This window comes from Orcinus orca, chromosome 10, assembly GCF_937001465.1.
Source record: "Orcinus orca chromosome 10, mOrcOrc1.1, whole genome shotgun sequence".
Classification (NCBI taxonomy): domain Eukaryota; kingdom Metazoa; phylum Chordata; class Mammalia; order Artiodactyla; family Delphinidae; genus Orcinus; species Orcinus orca.
This window is the reverse complement of record NC_064568.1, coordinates 96,262,793-96,281,392: the sequence shown is the minus strand read 5'-3', so window position 1 is coordinate 96,281,392 and position 18,600 is coordinate 96,262,793. Positions and strand designations below refer to the sequence as shown.

General features: G+C 42.2%; 1 protein-coding gene and 1 long non-coding RNA gene across 13 annotated transcripts in view; one reads left to right on the top strand and one right to left on the bottom strand.

Annotated features, from left to right (window-relative positions):
- Nucleotides 1-18,600, bottom strand: part of LOC125965553 (uncharacterized) — a 943,317-nt gene that overhangs the window by 564,495 nt on the left and 360,222 nt on the right. The gene's annotated exons all lie outside the window — the stretch shown is intronic.
- The window catches only part of PHACTR1 (phosphatase and actin regulator 1), a 548,258-nt gene that overhangs the window by 188,374 nt on the left and 341,284 nt on the right, over nt 1-18,600 (top strand). Inside the window, exon 1 of one of the 12 annotated variants that reach the window (XM_049715612.1) lies at nt 4,140-4,165. The exons of the other annotated variants lie outside the window; for them this stretch is intronic. The gene's annotated coding sequence lies outside the window, so the exon portion shown is untranslated. Of the gene's footprint in view, nt 1-4,139; nt 4,166-18,600 lie in introns of those variants that run through there. 12 annotated transcript variants of the gene reach the window in all.

Sequence of the window (18,600 nt, the reverse complement as noted above, 5' to 3'; positions counted from 1 at the left end):
TAATGATTAATGATGTTGAGCATTCTTTCATGTGTTTGTTGGCAATCTGTGTACCTTCTTTGGAGAAATGTCTATTTAGGTCTTCTGCCCATTTTTGGATTGGGCTGTTTGTTTTTTGATATTGAGCTGCATGAGCTGCTTGTAAATTCTGGAGATTAATCCTTTGTCAGTTACTTCATTGGCAAATATTTTCTCCCATTCTGAGGGCTGTCTTTTCGTCTTGTCTATGGTTTCCTTTCCTTTGCTTAAAAAGCTTTTAAGTTTCATTAGGTCCCATTTGTTTATTTTTGTTTTTATTTCCATTTCTCTAGGAGGTGGGTCATAAAGGATCTTGCTGTGATTTATGTCATAGAGTGTTCTGCCTATGGTTTCCTCTAAGAGTTTGATAGTGTCTAGCCTTATATTTAGGCCTTTAATCCATTTTGGGTTTATGTTTGTGTATGGTGTTAGGGAGTGTTCTAATTTCCTTCTTTTACATGTAGCTGTCCAGTTTTCCCAGCGCCACTTATTGAAGAGGCTGTCTTTTCTCCACTGTGTATTCTTGCCTCCTTTATCAAAGATAAGGTGACCATATGTGCATGGGTTTATCTCTGGGCTTTCTATCCTGTTCCATTGATCTATATTTCTGTTTTTGTGCCAGTACCATACTCTCTTGATTACTGTAGCTTTGTAGTATAGTCTGAAGTCCAGGAGCCTGATTCCTCCAGCTCCGTTTTTCTTTCTAAAGATTGCTTTGGCTATTCGGGGTCTTTAGTGTTTCCATACAACTTGTCAATTGTTTTGTTCTAGTTCTGTGAAAAATGCCAGTGGTAGTTTGCATTGAATCTGTAGCTTTGGGTAGTATAGTCATTTTCACCATGTTGATTCTGCCAGTCCAAGAACATGGTATATCTCTCCATCTGTTTGTATCATCTTTAATTTCTTTCATCAGTGTCTTATAATTTTCTGCATGCAGGTCTATTGTCTCCTTAGGTAGGTTTATCCTAGATATTTTATTCTTTTTGTTGCAATGGTAAATGGGAGTGTTTTCATAATTTCACTTTCAGATTTTTCATCATTAGTGTATAGGAATGCAAGAGATTTCTCTGCATTAATACTGTATCCTGCTACTTTCCCAAATTCATTGATTAGCTCTAGCAGTTTTCTAGTAGCATCTTTAGGAATCTCTAAGTATAGTATCATGTCACCTGCAAACAGTGACAGCTTTAATTCTTCTTTTCCGATTTGGATTCCTTTTATTTCTTTTTCTTCTCTGATTGCTGTGGCTAAAGTTTCCAAAACTATGTTGAATAATAGTGGTGAGAGTGGGCAACATTGTCTTCTTCCTGATCTTAGTGGCAATGGTTTCAGTTTTTCACCATTGAGAACGATGTTGGCTGTGAGTTTGTCATATATGGCCATTACTATGTTGAGGTAAGTTCCCTCTATGCCTACTTTCTGCAGGGTTTTTTATCATAAATGGGTGTTGAATTTTGTCGAAAGCGTTCTCTGCATCTATTGAGATGATCATATGGTTTTTCTCCTTCACTTTGTTAATATGGTGTTATCACATGGATTGATTTGCGTATATTGAAGAATCCTTGCATTCCTGGGATAAACCCCACTTGATCATGGTGTATGATCCTTTTAATGTGCTGTTGGATTCTGTTTGCTAGTATTTTGTTGAGGATTTTTGCAACTATGTTCATCAGTGATATTGGCCTGTAATTTCTTTCTTTGTGACAACTTTGTCTGGTTTTGGTATCAGGGTGATGGTGGCCTCGTAGAATGAGTTTGGGAGTGTTCCTCCCTCTGCTATATTTTGGAAGAGTCTGAGAAGGATAGGTGATAGCTCTTCTCTAAATGTTTGATAGAATTGGCCTGTGAAGCCATGTGGTCCTGGGCTTTTGTTTGTTGGAAGATTTTTAATCACAGTTTCAATTTCAGTGCTTGTGATTGCTCTGTTTATATTTTCTATTTCTTCCTGGTTCAGTCTCGGAAGGTTGTGCTTTTCTAAGAATTTGTCCATTTCTTCCAGGTTGTCCATTTTATTGGCATAGAGTTGCTTGTAGTAATCTCTCATGATCCTTTGTGTTTCTGCAGTGTCAGTTGTTACTTCTTTTTCATTTCTAATTCTATTGATTTGAGTCTTCTCCCTTTTTTCTTGATCAGTCTGGCTAATGGTTTATCAATTTTGTTTATCTTCTCTAGAACCAGCTTTTAGTTTTATTGATCTTAGCTATCGTTTTCTTCATTTCTTTTTATTTCTGATCTGATCTTTATGATTTCTTTCCTTCGCTAACCTTGGGTTTTTTTGTTCTTCTTTCTCTAATTGCTTTAGGTGTAAGGTTAGGTTGTTTATTTGAGATGTTTCTTGTTTCTTAAGGTAGGATCGTATTGCTATAAACTTCCCTCTTAGAACTGTTCTTGCTGCATCCCATAGGTTTCGGGCCGTTTTGTTTTCATTGTCATTTGTTTCTAGGTATTTTTTGATTTCCTCTTTGATTTCTTCAGTGATCTCTTGGTTATTAAGTAGTGTATTGTTTAGCCTTCATGTGTTTGTATATTTTACAGATTTTTTTCCTGTAATTGATATAGTGTTGTGGTTGGAAAAGATACTTGATATGATTTCAATTTTCTTAAATTTACCAAGGCTTGATTTGTGACCCCAGATATGATCTATCCTGGAGAATGTTCCATGAGCACTTGAGAAGAAAGTGTATTCTGTTGTTTTTGTATGGAATGTCCTATAAATATCAATTAAGTCCATCTTGTTTAATGTATCATTCAAAACTCGTGTTTGCTTATTTATTTTCACTTTGGATGATCTGTCCATTGGTGAAAGTGGGGTGTTAAAGTCTCCTACTATGATTGTGTTACTGTTGATTTCCCCTTTTATGGCTGTTAGTATTTGACTTATGTATTGAGGTGCTCCTATGGTGGGTGTATAAATATTTACAATTGTTATATCTTCTTCTTGGATTGATCCCTTGATCATTATGTAGTGTCCTTCTTTGTCTCTTGTATTAGTCTTTACATTAAAGTATATTTTGTCTGATATGAGAATTGCTACTCCAGCTTTCTTTTGATTTCCATTTGCATGGAATATCTTTTTCCATCCCCTCACTTTCAGTCTGTATGTGTCCCTAGGTCTGAACTTGGTCTCTTGTAGACAGCATGTATACGGATCTTTTTTGTATCCATTCAGCCAGTCTATGTCTTTTGGTTGGAGCATTTAATCCATGTACATTTAAGGTAATTATTGATATTTATATTCCTATTACCATTTTCTTAATTGTTTGGGGTTTGTTATTGTAGGTCTTTTCCTTCTCTTGTGTTTCCTGCCTAGAGAAGTTTCTTTAGCATTTATTGTATAGCTGGTTTGGTGGTGCTGAGTTCTCTTAGCTTTTGCTTGTCTGTAAAGGTTTTAATATCTCCATCAAATCTGAATGAGATCCTTGCTGGGTAGAGTAGTCTTGGTTGTAGGTTCTTCCCCTTCATCACTTTAAATATGTCCTGCCACTCCCTTCTGGCCTGCAGAGTTTCTGCTGAAAGATCAGCTGTTAACCTTATGGGGATTCCCTTGTATGTTATTTGTTGCTTTTCCCTTGCTGCTTTTAATATTTTTTCTTTGTGTTTAATTTTTGATAGTTTGATTAATATGTGTCTTGGCATGTTTCTCCTTGGATTTATCCTGCTGGGACTCTCTGTGCTTCCTGGACTTGATTAACTATTTCCTTTCCCACATTAGGGAAGTTTTCAACTATAATCTCTTCAAATATTTTCTCAGTCCCTTTCTCTTTCTCTTGTTCTTCTGGGACCCCTATAATTCGAATGTTGGTGCATTTAATATTGTCCCAGAGGTCTCTGAGACTGTCCTCAATTCTTTTCATTCTTTTTTCTTTATTTTGCTCTGCAGTAGTTATTTCCACTATTTTATCTTCCAGGTCACTTATCCGTTCTTTTGCCTCAGTTATTCTGCTACTGATCCCTTCTAGAGAATTTTTAATTTCATTTATTGTGTTGTTCATCACTGTTTGTTTGCTCTTTAGTTCTTCTAGGCCCTTGTTAAACGTTTTTTGTATTTTCTCCATTCTATTTCCAAGATTTTGCATCATCTTTACTGTCATTATTCTGAATTCTTTTTCAGGTAGACTGCCTATTTCCTCTTCATTTGGTTGGTCTGGTGGGTTTTTACCTTGCTCCTTCATCTGCTGTGTGTTTCTCTGTCTTCTCATTTTGCTTAACTTACTGTGTTTGGGGTCTCCTTTACAGGCTGCAGGCTCATACTTCCCGTTGTTTTTGGTGTCTGCCCCCAGTGGCTAAGGTTGGTTCAGTTGATTGTGTAGGCTTCCTGGTGGAGGGGACTAGTGCCTGTGTTCTGGAGGATGAGGCTGGATCTTGTCTTTCTGGTGGGCAGGTCCATGTCTGGTGGTGTGTTTTGAGGTGTCTGTGGCCTTATTATGATTTTTGGCAGCCTCTCTGCTAATGGGTGGGGTTGTGTTCCTGTCTTGCTAGTTGTTTGGAATGGGGTGTCCAGCTCTGTATCTTGCTGGTCGTTGAGTGAAGCTGGGTCTTGGCGTTGAGATGGATGTCTCTGGGAGATTTTCGCCGTTTGATATTATGTGGAGCTGGGAGGTCTCTTGTGGACCAATGTCCTGAACGTGGCTCTCCCACCTCAGAGGCACAGCCCTGATGCCTGTCTGGAGCACCAAGAGCCTATCATCCACACGGCTCAGAATAAAAGGGAGAAAAAAAGAAGGAAAGAAAGAAGAAGATAAATTAAAATAAAATAACGTAATTAAAATAAAAAATAAAGGTATTAAAATAAAAAATAATTATTAAGAAAAAAAATTTTAAGTAATAAAAAAAAAGAAAGAAGAGAGCAACCAAACCAAAAAACAAATCCATCAATGATAACAAGTGCTAAAAACTATAGCAAAACCCCCCCCAAAGAAAACAAAACAATAAAAATGGACAGACAGAACCCTAGGACTAATGGTAAGAGCAAGCTATACAAACAAAATCACACAGAGAAGCATACGCATACACACTCACAAAAAGAGAAAAAGGGGAAAAAATATATACATATATATATATATATCCTTGCTCCCAAAGTCCACCTTGTTAATTTGGGATGATTCGTTGTCTCTTCAGGTATTCCAGAGATGGAGGGTACATCAAGTTGATTGTGGCGATTTAATCCGCTGCTCCTGAGCCTGCTGGGAGAGATTTCCCTTTCTCTTCTTTGTTCGCACAGCTCCCAGGGCGCAGCTTAGGATTCGGCCCCGCCTCTGCGTGTAGGTCGCCTGAGGGCGTCTGTTCTTCGCTCAGACAGGACCGGGTTAAAGGAGCAGCTGATTCGGGGGCTCTGGCTCACTCAGGCGGGGGGGGGGGGGGGGGGGCACGGAGTGCGGGGCGAGCCTGTGGCGGCAGTGGCCGGCGTAACGTTGCACCAGCCGGAGGCGCGCCGTGCGTTCTCCCGGGGAAGTTGTCCCTGGATCCCGGGACCGTGGCGGTGGCGGGCTGCACAGGCTCCCCGGAAGGGGGGTGTGGAGAGTGACCTGTGCTCGCACACAGGCTTCTTGGTGGCGGCAGCAGCAGCCTTAGTGTCTCATGCCCGTCTCTGGGGTCTGCGCTGTTAGCCGCGGCTTGCGCCCGTCCCTGGAGCTCCTTTAAGCAGCGCTCTTAATCCCCTCTCCTCGCGCACCAGGAAACAAAGAGGGAAGAAAAAGTCTCTTGCCTCTTCGGCAGCTCCAGACTTTTCCCCGGACTCCCTCCCGGCCAGCCGTGGCGCACTAACCCCCTTCAGGCTGTGTTCACGCCGCCAACCCCAGTCCTCTCCCTGCGCTCCGACCGAAGCCTGAGCCTTCAGCTCGCAGCCCCGCTCGCCCCGGCGGGTGAGCAGACAAGCCTCTCGCCTGGTGAGTGCCGGTCGGCACCGATCCTCTGTGCGGGAATCTCTCCGCTTTGCCCTCCACACCCCTGTGGTTGCGCTCTCCTCCGTGGCTCCGAAGCTTTCCCCCTCCGCCACCCGCAGTCTCCGCCCGCGAAGGGGCTTCTAGTGTGTGGAAACCTTTCCTCCTTCATGGCTCCCTCCCACTGGTGCAGGCCCCGTCCCTATTCTTTTGTCTCTGTTTTTTCTCTTTTCTTTTGCCCTACCAGGTATATGGGGGAGTTTCTTGCCTTTTGGGAGGTCTGAGGTCTTCTGCCAGCGTTCAGGCGGTGTTCTGTAGGAGTTGTTCCACATGTAGATGTATTTCTAATGTATCTGTGGGGAGGAAGGTGATCTCCACGTCTTAGTCTTCCGCCATCTTGAAGCTCCCCCCATAGACATCTTTAAGAGGACACTTTCCAACTAGTGTGAGTCAAATTTCCTCTGGGGCTTAATTTAGATAACAGAAATTTGTTCTTATGTGGCTTTAATAATATAAAGAAGCTAAATTAGGGACTATGTAAGGTTTGGCTGCTGCAATAAAACTGGAGTTTATAAACAGAGGAAAAATGATCAGTTAGCTTTGTACTACCCTTATGGTCCAGCATCTAAATTCACTGTAATCATTTTGTCCATCCCATACTACTGCAGAAAAAATAAAAGCAGCATAAAATGATGTAATATATGAAATCTTGTATAGTGATGGGTCTTTCACAACTGTAATGAAGTCTTTGGAAACTTTATGGTATGAATTCCTGTTGTTTCTCAAAATGTACAGGTAACTCAGCAAAAGCAAAAGTCTCAATCAAACATTTGAATGAATTCAAACTATTAATTGAAAATAAAAACTGTAACCACAATCTTGATGCCATTTCAGGATCAAGTTAGGAAAGTGAAAACTTTCTCTTCACTTCCATCTTCAAGGATCATTAGACCACACCCCAGTAAACATGAAACATCATTTGAAAAAAAATCAAAACCTTAAATGTTAAAGTATGTTCCACATCTTTCTGGAACTGCATCATATATTCAGTAACTATCCTGGTAAAAACAAGTACTGATATCCTTAATATTCAATAATTATTATCAAGCATCTGAAGGGAATGACATAGGCAGATTTGATTCCCAACAATTTCATGTATGGGTTTATTTTCTTTGAGATATAGACAGCTATGATAATGGAACATCCATGCCATGTTTTAATCATTATATCACAAGATAGACAACAAGTGTGGTCATCCACTTGATACTGGAATAATTCCTACAAAATTTTCAGCTTAGCCTAAATACCTCAGTTATCACACACTCAGTACCTGTCTCAAGAGATGGCTGATTCTGTCTTTGAACAGGTGACATTTAGGATGCTCCTTATATTGATCCACTATCTGTCTCACTGTATCTTCCATGCATCGACCAAGCTTCACACGCTGGACCAGGTAGAACGAGCCCAAATCCTTCTCCGTATGACAACCTTCAAATACTGCAAGACAGTTATCCAGCCCTCGTATATCTGTTCTTTGTTTTGTTTTGTTTTTTTGGCTGTGTTGGGTCTTCATTGCTGTGTGCGGGCTTTTCTCTAGTTGTGGTGAGTGGGGGCTACTCTTTGTTGTGGTACAGTGGCTTCTCTTCTTGCAGAGCACGGGCTCTAGGCGTGCGGGCTTCAGTAGTTGTGGTGCATGAGCTTAATTGCTCCGCGGCACGTGGGAGCTTCCCAGACCAAGGTTCAAACCCGTGTCCCCTGCATTGGCAGGCGGATTCATAACGACTGCGCCACCAGGGAAGCCCCATCTGTTCTTTAGACCAAAGTTTTTCTTTATCAAAAATAGAATTTCTGATCAAATAGAGACTGCCGATAGATCAAGCAGTGAGCTAAGTTCTGGTGTAAAGATTGGTGGCAGGACTTCCCTGGTGGCCCAGTGGCTGGGACTCTGCGCTCCCAATGCTGGGGGTGGGGGGGCGGGTTCAATCCCTGGTCCAGGAACTGGATCCCACATGCCACAACTAGGAGTCCGCACGCTGCAACTGAGGATCCCACATGCCCACAGCTAGGGATCCTGAGTGCCGCAAGTGGGACCCGACGCAGCCAAATAAATAAATAAATATTAAAAATAAATTAAAAAGTAAAAAGAAAGGAGTCACTATCCAAAAAAAAAAAAAAAAGATTGGTGGCTATCTTTAACAGTTTAGAGTTTAGCATAGGACACGATGCATAATCAAAACGAATTAAAAATATGATAAGTGCAGTTGCAGAGATTAAAAGCAAGATGCTGTGTGGCAGTAAGATGGAGGAGATAACCCTTCCTGGAGGAGTCAAGAGAGGCATCACCAAGGAGATGAGTTTGAACTGAGTCTTGAAAGGCAGATGGGAATTGGGCAGGTGCCTATGGGATGGAGCTTGGCAGGGAGAAGAGCCTGGCTGCCTCTCCATGTAGAGGGAGCGCAGGCAAATGCAATCACAGGTTGGGGCAGGGGGTGGGGTTAAGAGCAGTGTTTTCATGGAACTGCGAGTCAGCATCTGGGCGGTAGGAGGAAAGGGAGAGAAGAAATGGTACATGATACAAAGGAAACAGATCCCCAAGGTACTTACAGGTTTGCTTGGCAACATGATAATCACTTATCCTACAAGTCATGAAGAGCCACTGGGTGACTTCTAGCAGAGAAATGACACTGTCAGATTTTCACTTTAGGAAAATATGTCAGATGTTTGTGTAGAGAGGAGAAGAAGGGATGGTGGGACAAGGGGAAAGGCAGAAAGATTGGTGTGTAACGTACCTGGGCAATGGGGATGGAGGGGCGACATGGGGGCCCAAATTATCAAGCAGGTAAAATCCTCGGGACCCAGTACCTGACTGGGTGTCAATAAAATGCATGTTCAGGAAGATTTTTTTTTTGTTAGACTCCAGCTTTTTCAACCATTCCGTATCACACTGTTTCCCATCTCCTCACCATTTTGGTTACTGTCTTGTTACTGATGGAACCTGATGACCCTTCTACCATAGCTTAATTGCAACCTATTCTTCCTCACAGTGTAATGATCCTGAAATACTAGCAATGTCACTGTTTATATCACAGTGTCAACTTAAACTGCAATTAAGTCACTTTTCTGGGCTATTAGGAACTGTTCTCATAATAGCTATGAGTGCCTGTAACTGCAAATGCTGGGTTGTGAGATATGGAATTATATGCAGATTATATACAGAATTATATTACGATTAGTTTTAAATTTATTTTTGTAATCATGTTAATTGAACACGGAAGTGAATCAAAAAATTTGAAAGGCAGGACATTGAGCCTGTTGCAGTGTCTTCAGAATCAGTAGATTAAAGAAATGAGTATTACCAGTAGCTGAAAACAAACCTTGCTCATCTGTAATAGGGCCATGTCGATACAATGACCCATGCACCCCTTCCAAGTTCAGTGACTGTTCAGTGCATTTGCCACGTGGAGTCTTCACGAGAGTCACTTTGAAAATGGACCCATGTCCAAAGCAACAGGAGGGCATCCTGGTTGTCCTGCTGAGGCTTGGGAGCGTTCCCTCAGACATCACCAATGAACACTTGAAATTTCCCCAGGAGTTATGCTCAGTAACTCCTGAGCTAGGCTCACCACTCACACATGCCCATCGTCTGGCCCCACGACGCCCCGCACTTCTAACAAAACAAACAGCCATTTGTGATCCTTCCCAGTCCCTCATCCTAAGAACCCAGTTGTCCTCAGTAGCCATCCAGCCCTGCCCTGGCAAGCTGTGCAGCCCTTCTACTGGTCGTAGCAGTGAGATCTGTGGAATGGCACTGCTTAATCTCACTTGGCCCAGTACCTTAGCGTGTGCCCATCTGCTCTTCAATTCTGCATAGATTAGAGCCCAGTCCAGCCTTTGTAAACACTTAGGGGGCCCAGGCCGGCCTAGAGGGAAGACTGGGCAGGTTCTTTTCTGCATGTCTTCTTAAGACCAGCTCTAGGTCGATAATATAGGCATAATAATATATATGGCAGAGAGCTGGTAAGGAAAAACTTTCTGAATAAAATGCTTGCAAAACTGAATCATCTGCTAGAGGGCGACCCCTGGTAAATAATAATGTGGCTGTTTTTCTGGGGGATGTGACACAAGTTTGTTTTTGTTTGTTTCGTTGCTTTTCCGTGTGTTTTGTTTTGTTTTGTTTTAGTTCAAAAGCAAGGTCCAGAGCCTATAGGATACTCAAATGGGTCTTTGTTTAAAAATCAAAATCCACAAAGCCCATAGGCGTCTCACTGGAAAAACAGCAGCATTTGAGTTTTTGCTGTTTCTCAAAGGGTTTAGAGTGGACACCTTTATCATTGCTTTTGTCCCCTTTCCAAACAGATTCACACAATAACCTCCACGTGATTCAGGGCAGCTAACCTTCTCCACCACCAACTGTGAAATGCTCAGCTGAAAGCTCTATTAACTTAACTACCTGAAAACCAACAGATGAGAGAGGAAGATTGAAGGAAAATACATAATTGAGGACAAAGAGACATTTTATGTCTTGTCCTTCCCCCAAAGCGTTTAATCTCAGGAGTTGACAAGGGCAGGCTTTTACGGGGCCCCATTTCTAAGACTAATCAGAGGGTCCGTGTGAGTGGTTTTATTTCATTCTATGTGGTGCATGCACAGATTGTGTTATCCAAAGAGAGAATCCGTTGTTTGGTTTTACTTTTGTTTTTTTATTTTACTTATTTATTTTTGGCTGCGTTGGGTCTTCATTGCTGGGCGCGGGCTCTGTCTAGTTGTGGCGAGCGGGGGCTACTCCTCGTTGTGGTGTGCAGGCTTCTCACGGCGGTGGCCTCTCTTGCTGCGGAGCACGGGGTCTAGGCGCGCAGGCTTCAGTAGTTGCAGCTTGCAGGCTCAGTAGTTGTGGTGCATGGGCCTAGTTGCTCTGCGGCATGTGGGATCTTCCCGGACCAGGGATCGAACCCGTGTCCCCTGCATTGGCAGGCGGGTTCTTAACCACGGCGCCACCAGGGAAGTCCCCGTTGTTTGGTTTTAAAAAGGTTTTGTCAGCTGGTAGTATTTACACGTGTCTGTAAAGCCAGGATATGCCCGTGTAAGAAAGGAGATGCTAGGGAAGCAGCCACTGTCCATGCCCAGGTCATCTTGGCCACACCCTCCACCTCCCTGACCTCAATAGCTGGCCTTCTCTAATACACAGTTTCTGTTTAGTCTTTGTGTCTCAAGAAATGACAATTTTTTAAACTGGCATTTAGAGCCGTCATAAGTACATTTCATAGGATGGCTTCATCCTATTACAAAAGGCTTCGTATCTGTCCCCCCAATCCCTAGGATGCATAGGTGAGCATATCAGGTGAGAAACCAAGTATCCTACAGAAAAACCCAATGTAGACATATGACCAAAACAGAAAAGTCAAATGACCCCATCTAATAAGGGCACAGAAGATGATTTCCTAGGTGTCAATGGAGAGACCATACAGAATACAGAACAGCACTGGATCCGGAGATTTGTCAAGTGACTTGTCTATGCAGCTATGCTGCCAGGCAAATTGACCGTGAGTTCTCACTGTGTCCCATGGGCACATAACGTGTCAAAAACTGCATGCAAATTTCAGCACTCAAAGTCCCAAGACCCTCTTGTTTCAAATCCAAGAGCTGTGTGCCAATTAGGCACTGGGCAGCTTGGTATTTGGTACGACTGATCAAATGCCAACAGCTTGCGTCTGAGACCAGATCTCCCCGGGAAATGTCTGAGTGATGAGACAGCTCTTCAGTTCACACCAGCGGCGTCCAACTGACTCCAGATCCACTCTGCACGCCCCTGAGTCCAAGGAGACTCCTAAGGGGTGGAGTTATTTTTCTGGTATCCTTGTTAAGCTCCACCGCTGGAGTGGCAAAAGGCATCGCACACTTGCTCCCATTGCCTTCTCAGTGTCAGAGAGGATCTCAGGGCCTCATATCCAAGGGACGTGAGTGCTTTTTATAGTCCAGAGGCACCATGAGCTGTGGGCCTGTGGGTGTATTTCACAGTGAAGCAAAGACCGTCATACAGCAGCTATCCCTTAATAATCGTTCACTCTTAGCAAACGGCAAGTGTTTGTGGAGGTGACGAGTTTACACCCTACACATTTTGACCCTCTTGGGGATGTTGTTCCTGAGAACATCGTGAACTTCCAAGCAAACTCTGAAGATGAACTGCTTCTGTTGAGTGATCTGAGACATCGTCTCCTTCCTTGGCTCCTGTTGGCATGTAGCAAGAGGAGAAAAAGCACAACTCAACATTCGACACCAGGAAGAGACGCTTCCTTCTTCCTGCAGTGTCCCTCCAGCACCCTCTACTCACAGGGTAAAGGAGAAATACTGACAGAGGCCAGTTCCTTCTGGCAGAGCAGGTACTGAAGGGTGACTCTGGAGCTGAACAGTAATAAATTGATGGCTGGGGTGGTTGCCCGAACTAAACTCCTCCCTCCCACTCCCTCCCTCACCTTCAGCTATCAAGTCTTGCGAACACTTAGCAGGTAAATGTCTCCAGAATAGAATCCTCTCTCTTACCCCCAACACCTCTGCTGTGGTTCGTCCTCTCCTCAGCCGTCACATGGACCTTGGCCATGGCCTTGTGACTGGTCTTCCTGCCGCTAGGATATCCCGACTCCAGTCCTATCGGCACACAAATACCAGGAATCTTCCTAAAATAACCAAAGCATCCTTATTATGCTCTTGCTTACAAACCTCTGCTGCCTAATTGGATGAAGTAAGATGTTAATAACAGGAAGAACCATTGGGGTGGGAATATGAGGATTCGCCGTACTTTCTGACTCTAGAAAACCAAGAAAGTCTATTAACTTAAAAAACCCACCTCGGGCTTCCCTGGTGGCGCAATGTTTGAGAGTCTGCCTGCCAATGCAGGGGACACGGGTTCGAGCCCTGGTCTGGGAAGATCCCGCATGCCGCGGAGCGACTTGGCCCGTGAGCCACAACTACTGAGCCTGCGCGTCTGGAGCCTGTGCTCCGCAACAAGAGAGGCCACAGCAGTGAGAGGCCCGCGCACCGCGATGAAGAGTGGCCCCCGCTTGCCGCAACTAGAGAAAGCCCTCGCACAGAAACAAAGACCCAACACTGCCAAAAATAAATAAATAAATAAAATTCAAAAACAAAAACAACAAAAAAAACACCTCTGTGGTCCTCCTTTGCCAAACTCCTTCTCCTGGCATCAGGTCATTCCCAACCTTCATGTCATGCAGCCTCATCTTTCCATTCTCACCAGACTGAGTTTCCCATACCAAGCTCTGAATTCCCACGGCTCTCCTTCAGAACAGGGCCTTCCCTTTGTGTGGAATACCCTTCCTCGCTTCCTTCCTCTGGAAAATTTTTACTCACCTTTCAAGTTCCAGCTCAGGTGTTAACTCTCAGCAAAACCTTTCCAGCAACCAGGACAATCCAGTTGTTCATCTCCCTCTGCTCTCATTTTATTTCTTCACAGGCAATATTTTAAATTACCTGTTTACATGTCAGACTTTGTCATCGGCTTACAAACTAGAGGGCAGGGACTGTTTCTTATTCAACTCTTTATCTCCAGCACCTATTACACTGTCTGGGGTAGAGTAGCCACTCAATAAACGTTTGCTGAATGATGAATGGGGAATGAATGGGGGATCAGAGGAGCATCGAGAGTCTGGGTGACACGGTTATTGCCACGTCTGTGCAGCTGGGAGAACAGTATCATTTAGGGACTCAGCATACGTGTCTTGTGGGGTTGGGGGAATAATAGATCAAAGTAAAAATGCTAGACATTCCTACCTATGCACCCTTAAAAGTATAATGTTGATAATCTGGAAATTTACAATTGCTAACTCAAAATGATTAATAACTGCTAACTTGCAGGAGAATTGGATGCTTCTGGGCCTGGGCTCCTGCGTAGAATAAGTTGTCAGTGATACAGTGATTAATGGTTTCTACTTTCAACATATCAGCATTAGAGGCTGTTGTGGTACTTCACGCACAGTAACTCAGGAATCGGGTTGTTTCTAGTTCTATGACGTTTTAAACTTTAGTTGGAAAATGAGCAGCACGGGTAAGCAGAGTGCACATATGTGATTATAATTCTGGCTTCCACTAATGAGTAAGTGTGCCAGCTATTTACAATAGCCAAGACATGGAGGCAACCTAAGTGTCCATCAACCGATGAATGGTTAAAGACGATGTAGTGTATGTATGTGTACATATATACATAAACACATAATGGAATATTACTTAGCCATTAAAAAATGAAATAATGCCATTTGCAGAAACATGGATGGACCTAGAGATTATCATACTGAGTGAAGTAAGTCAGATAAGGACAAATATTATATGATATCACTTACATGTGGAATCTAAAAAATAGTACAAATGAACTTGTTTACAAAACAGAAACAGACTCACAGACATAGAAAACAAACTTATGGTTACCGAAGCAGAAGGGAGAGGGGAGGGATAAATTGGCAGTATGGGATTAATAGATGCACACTGCTATATCTAAAATAAATCAACAACAAGGATTTACTGTATAGCATAGGAAACTATATTCAATATCTTGTAATAACCTATAATGAAAAAGAATAGAAAAAAGGAATATGGATCTATACATATGTATATATGTATAACCAAGTCACTTTGCTGTACACCTGAAACTAACGCAATATTGTAAATCAACTATACGTCAATTAAAAAAAAAATTAGTGTGCCAGGAACTCAGTGCTGCACGTGGATTCTCTCCCTTAATCCTCACTTTGGTTTAATCAATCCCTTTTTCCATGACTAGGGACAGTTCTTCAAGTAGCACGCCAGTGTATTATTTTCAGATCAGCCTTCCTGTGAGTGAGAATGCTGATAAGTATTCTTGAATGAATTTGTCTCAAGGAGACGGGCAGCAGAGCCGGGGTTTTTCTTGTTTCGTGCCATTGCACAGGACAGGTTGGAGCCCAGCTAAGACCTACAGCTTCTCAGGTTGACCCTAAGGAGGGACTTGGCCATAGCAGAATCATCCGTGTTCCTTGTGAACTTGCTGCCTTTGGTCAACTCCAAGGACAGACCCACAAATAAAAGGCAGTTCAGGGCTTCCCTGGTGGCGCAGTGGTTGAGAGTCCGCCTGCCGATGCAGGGGACACGGGTTCGTGCCCTGGTCCGGGAAGATCCCACATGCCGCGGAGCGGCTGGGCCCGTGAGCCATGGCTGCTGAGCCTGTGCGTCCGGAGCCTGTGCTCCGCAACGGGAGAGGCCACAGCAGTGAGAGGCCCACGTACTGCAGAAAAAAAAAAAAAGAAAAAAAAAAAAGGCAGTTCAAACAGAGAGCTGGATGTTGCTTCTCATTTCAACACCGACCCTCATGCACTGAGCTGTGCTCAGGAACCCGGAACGCAGGGATGCAGAGGTGACTGGCATCCAGGCATTGCTATTCTGATGGTAGCACTAAAAATAGAATTTTGTGCTTGATGTGAAGCAAAAATAACTACAAAAACATGATCCTGTCTTCTAGGGCATGAAGCTTAGCACCCCGCATTGTGATAGGTACAAGAAGAGCATACCGGCTCAGAGCTTTCATCCCATGCTCTCCCTACGTGCCCTGTTAACTCCTTGCCAAACAATAGCACTGCACGATGGACCACCTTTATAAGTCAGTCCAGGAAAAATCACTCCTACCAGAAGCCACAGATTGGTCTCCACCAGACAACACTTGTTCAGGGTCTTAGTTGGAGGGCTGTCCATTTGGCCCAGTCCCAAATCTCTTCAAAGTTTTCCTCCTTTATCTAGGAGTTGTTGACAATTCCAATCTAGGGACTGTCAGCCAGCTCTAAGGAAACATGGCGCTGACATTTAAAAACGCCCGTTACTCCTTCTGAGAAGCCAGAATTAATTACTTTTCATACTGTAGCCATTGTCATCACGCACACAGATCCATAACCTCAGATTGCAAACACAAATTGTTTTATACGTAATTACACCTCATTTAGTGAAAGAAGTTGAGCACAGATTTTGACAGCGCATTTATAACTGTGTTTGTTGACATTGAGCTGCCATGTACATAAAATTAGCCGTGTTTTGTGAGAGCTGTCACAGCTATTATTATTTCGTGTTGCGTGTCCTCAGTAAGCAAGCGCCCTAACCTTGCCTGGCCAGTGCCTGAACCATGTTGGACATGTCATTAAATCTAAAGAGGGGAGCTTTATGCCTTCAAGTCCAGGGAACCTGAAAACAGTACCCCTAATACTAATTGTTCCCAATTTGGGGTAATGAGCTATGTTTCAAACACTGTGCAAAACACCTCATTTATCCTTGAAACAATCTTTGGAGCTTGACACTGAGTTTGGCATTTTGAGTTTGGTACTAACTAGCTCATTTTATAGAAGAGTCGTAGAGAAATGAAGGAACTTGTCCAAGGTCCAGACCAGGACTAAACAGAGGCAGATGAGGTGCTTAGGGTGCAAAATTTAAGGAGGCATTACTTCTCAGGTTTGTGCAAGTTGCCATTGGAAAGTGAGTGCCTCCTTAAATTTTGCACCCCAGGTACCTCGCTGGCTTCACTCCGGTCCCCACTCAGCCAGGATCACACAACTAAAAAGAAAACGGTCGAAGGAGATTTTTTTTCTCCAATGAATCTTTTTTTTCATCTTTATTGAGGTATAATTGCTTTACAATGCTGTGTGAGTTTCTGCTGTACAACAAAGTGAATCAGCTATATGCATACATATATCCCCATGTCAAAGAAGGTTTTAGATCTGACCCAAAGTTCATGTTTTTGACCACTCTGTTGGGTACCTGCTCAGGTAATCGTGCTCTGCTTTCTGGAAAGTGCATTCAGTAAATAAGGAGCACCTCTTTAATTTATTAATTCAATCTTGAAAAATGTGATCACCAAATACAAATTGTGGTTTTTATGTTTTTGAAAGTATTTTAGAATATATAAAAGATTTGTCCTTCAAGCTAAACTGACCTATAGTATAGATTCTAGAGACTATGAGTTCCGGGTAATGTGTGTATGTATATAAACACATATATACACACATATTTTTATGGATGTGTATAGATATAGATAAATGTGTTTATGAGTGTACACACATATATACCAGCATGTGTAGATTCATAATTATTTAGGTTATTTAAACCATATACAAATAAAAATATGAGTTTATTATTGGTTTTATTTTGTGTTTCTATAAGCAGCCACGCTAAACTTGTTAAATTTCTCATTAACACTGATTTGCCAAGCTTTTGACAATGCGCTAATTTCCATGAATTCTTAATGAGATATAACGTGAGATGAAAATTGTTAAATTACAGTAAGTAATCATGTTCAGCAGTTGCTTACACTCGTTTGGACCCATCTTAAAAATGCATAAGTGCTTTTTATTATGCATTTATATTACAAGCGGATGATCACAATGGAAATAGACATTTTCAAGTCATTTCTTTTTGCATTACCCTTCAATACATACCATTTATGATGGAAATCATCTGTGAGAAGCTCATTATGCCAGCATGGATTGTTTCTGTGGCTTTGATTCTCTTTCAGATATATCACCTAAGTTGCTTATTTATCTTGGCATATGTTTCCTAGCGGTAGTTGCTAATACAGATGCACAGATGTCATTTTTATTTTATATACAATCAAATGTCTCATAGGAAATTTGTGATGCAGATCTCAAGCACAAATAGCTCCCAACAATTTTATCACCTTTTTATTGAGGGCTCAACTAACCTGTTGATATAAGAGGTTAAGTTGCGATATCAGCTATAGGTTGAAAGTGAAATTTTCTCTTTTTCCTCCAGATTATAAATATATTTGAGTAAAGACAAGAGCCTATTAATTAATCAATAAGTACTGAGAGCCTATTAGTTGCTCAAGACTATGGAGGCCGGGATAAAGAAGGGGTATAAGATGTAGTAACTACTCTAGAAGAATATAAAAGTAAACAAAAAGAAATAATGCTCATTACTATGTTATACTATCTGGGGGATGAACAGTCATTCAAGTCAACACTTTCTAGTTTGTTGGACCCTGTTGGTCATCTCATTAATGCTACGAACACTCTCCCAAGTGCCACACATACATATACAGAGAGTTTGAGAAAATATCAAGAGCTTCATGTATTCCTAGGTTAAGAACCCCTGTTCTGAGAGAAAAATTCCTACATCATAGAGTGATTCTAAAGATTATGTTAGATGATGTACATAAAACTCCTAGTCCATGGAGTGGAATTTCGCATATGTACAATAAATATTGGTATATTTTCCCTATTCTCCTTAATATTTGGAATTCATATTTTATTTCAGCAGTCCTAGATTTGGCTGATGACTATTCCTATTAGAAAAACACATGAAAATAGCATCCCATCTTGCAATTACATGGAAATTATAGAAGCCTAGACTTAAAATCCAAAGGTAAACAAAAATGGCATATTTCTCTACTATCCAATAAAGGATCTCTCATTTCTCTGCCACCCACAGCAGAAATATATAATCCATTTCTAGGAGACTCTCTCTTATATATCTTCAAAGTCATACTAATAAACCCTGCCTTCCCCTCGAGCTATTATCATATGTCTCTTTTTCCTTTCTTCGCTAATATCTTTGAAAAGATAGTCTATATTCCTTCCTTCACTTTCTTCCCTTAAATTCACATATCATTCCCTCTGCAGTGTGGCTTCTGACTTTACCTCACTACTGAAGCGTCTTTAGTTAG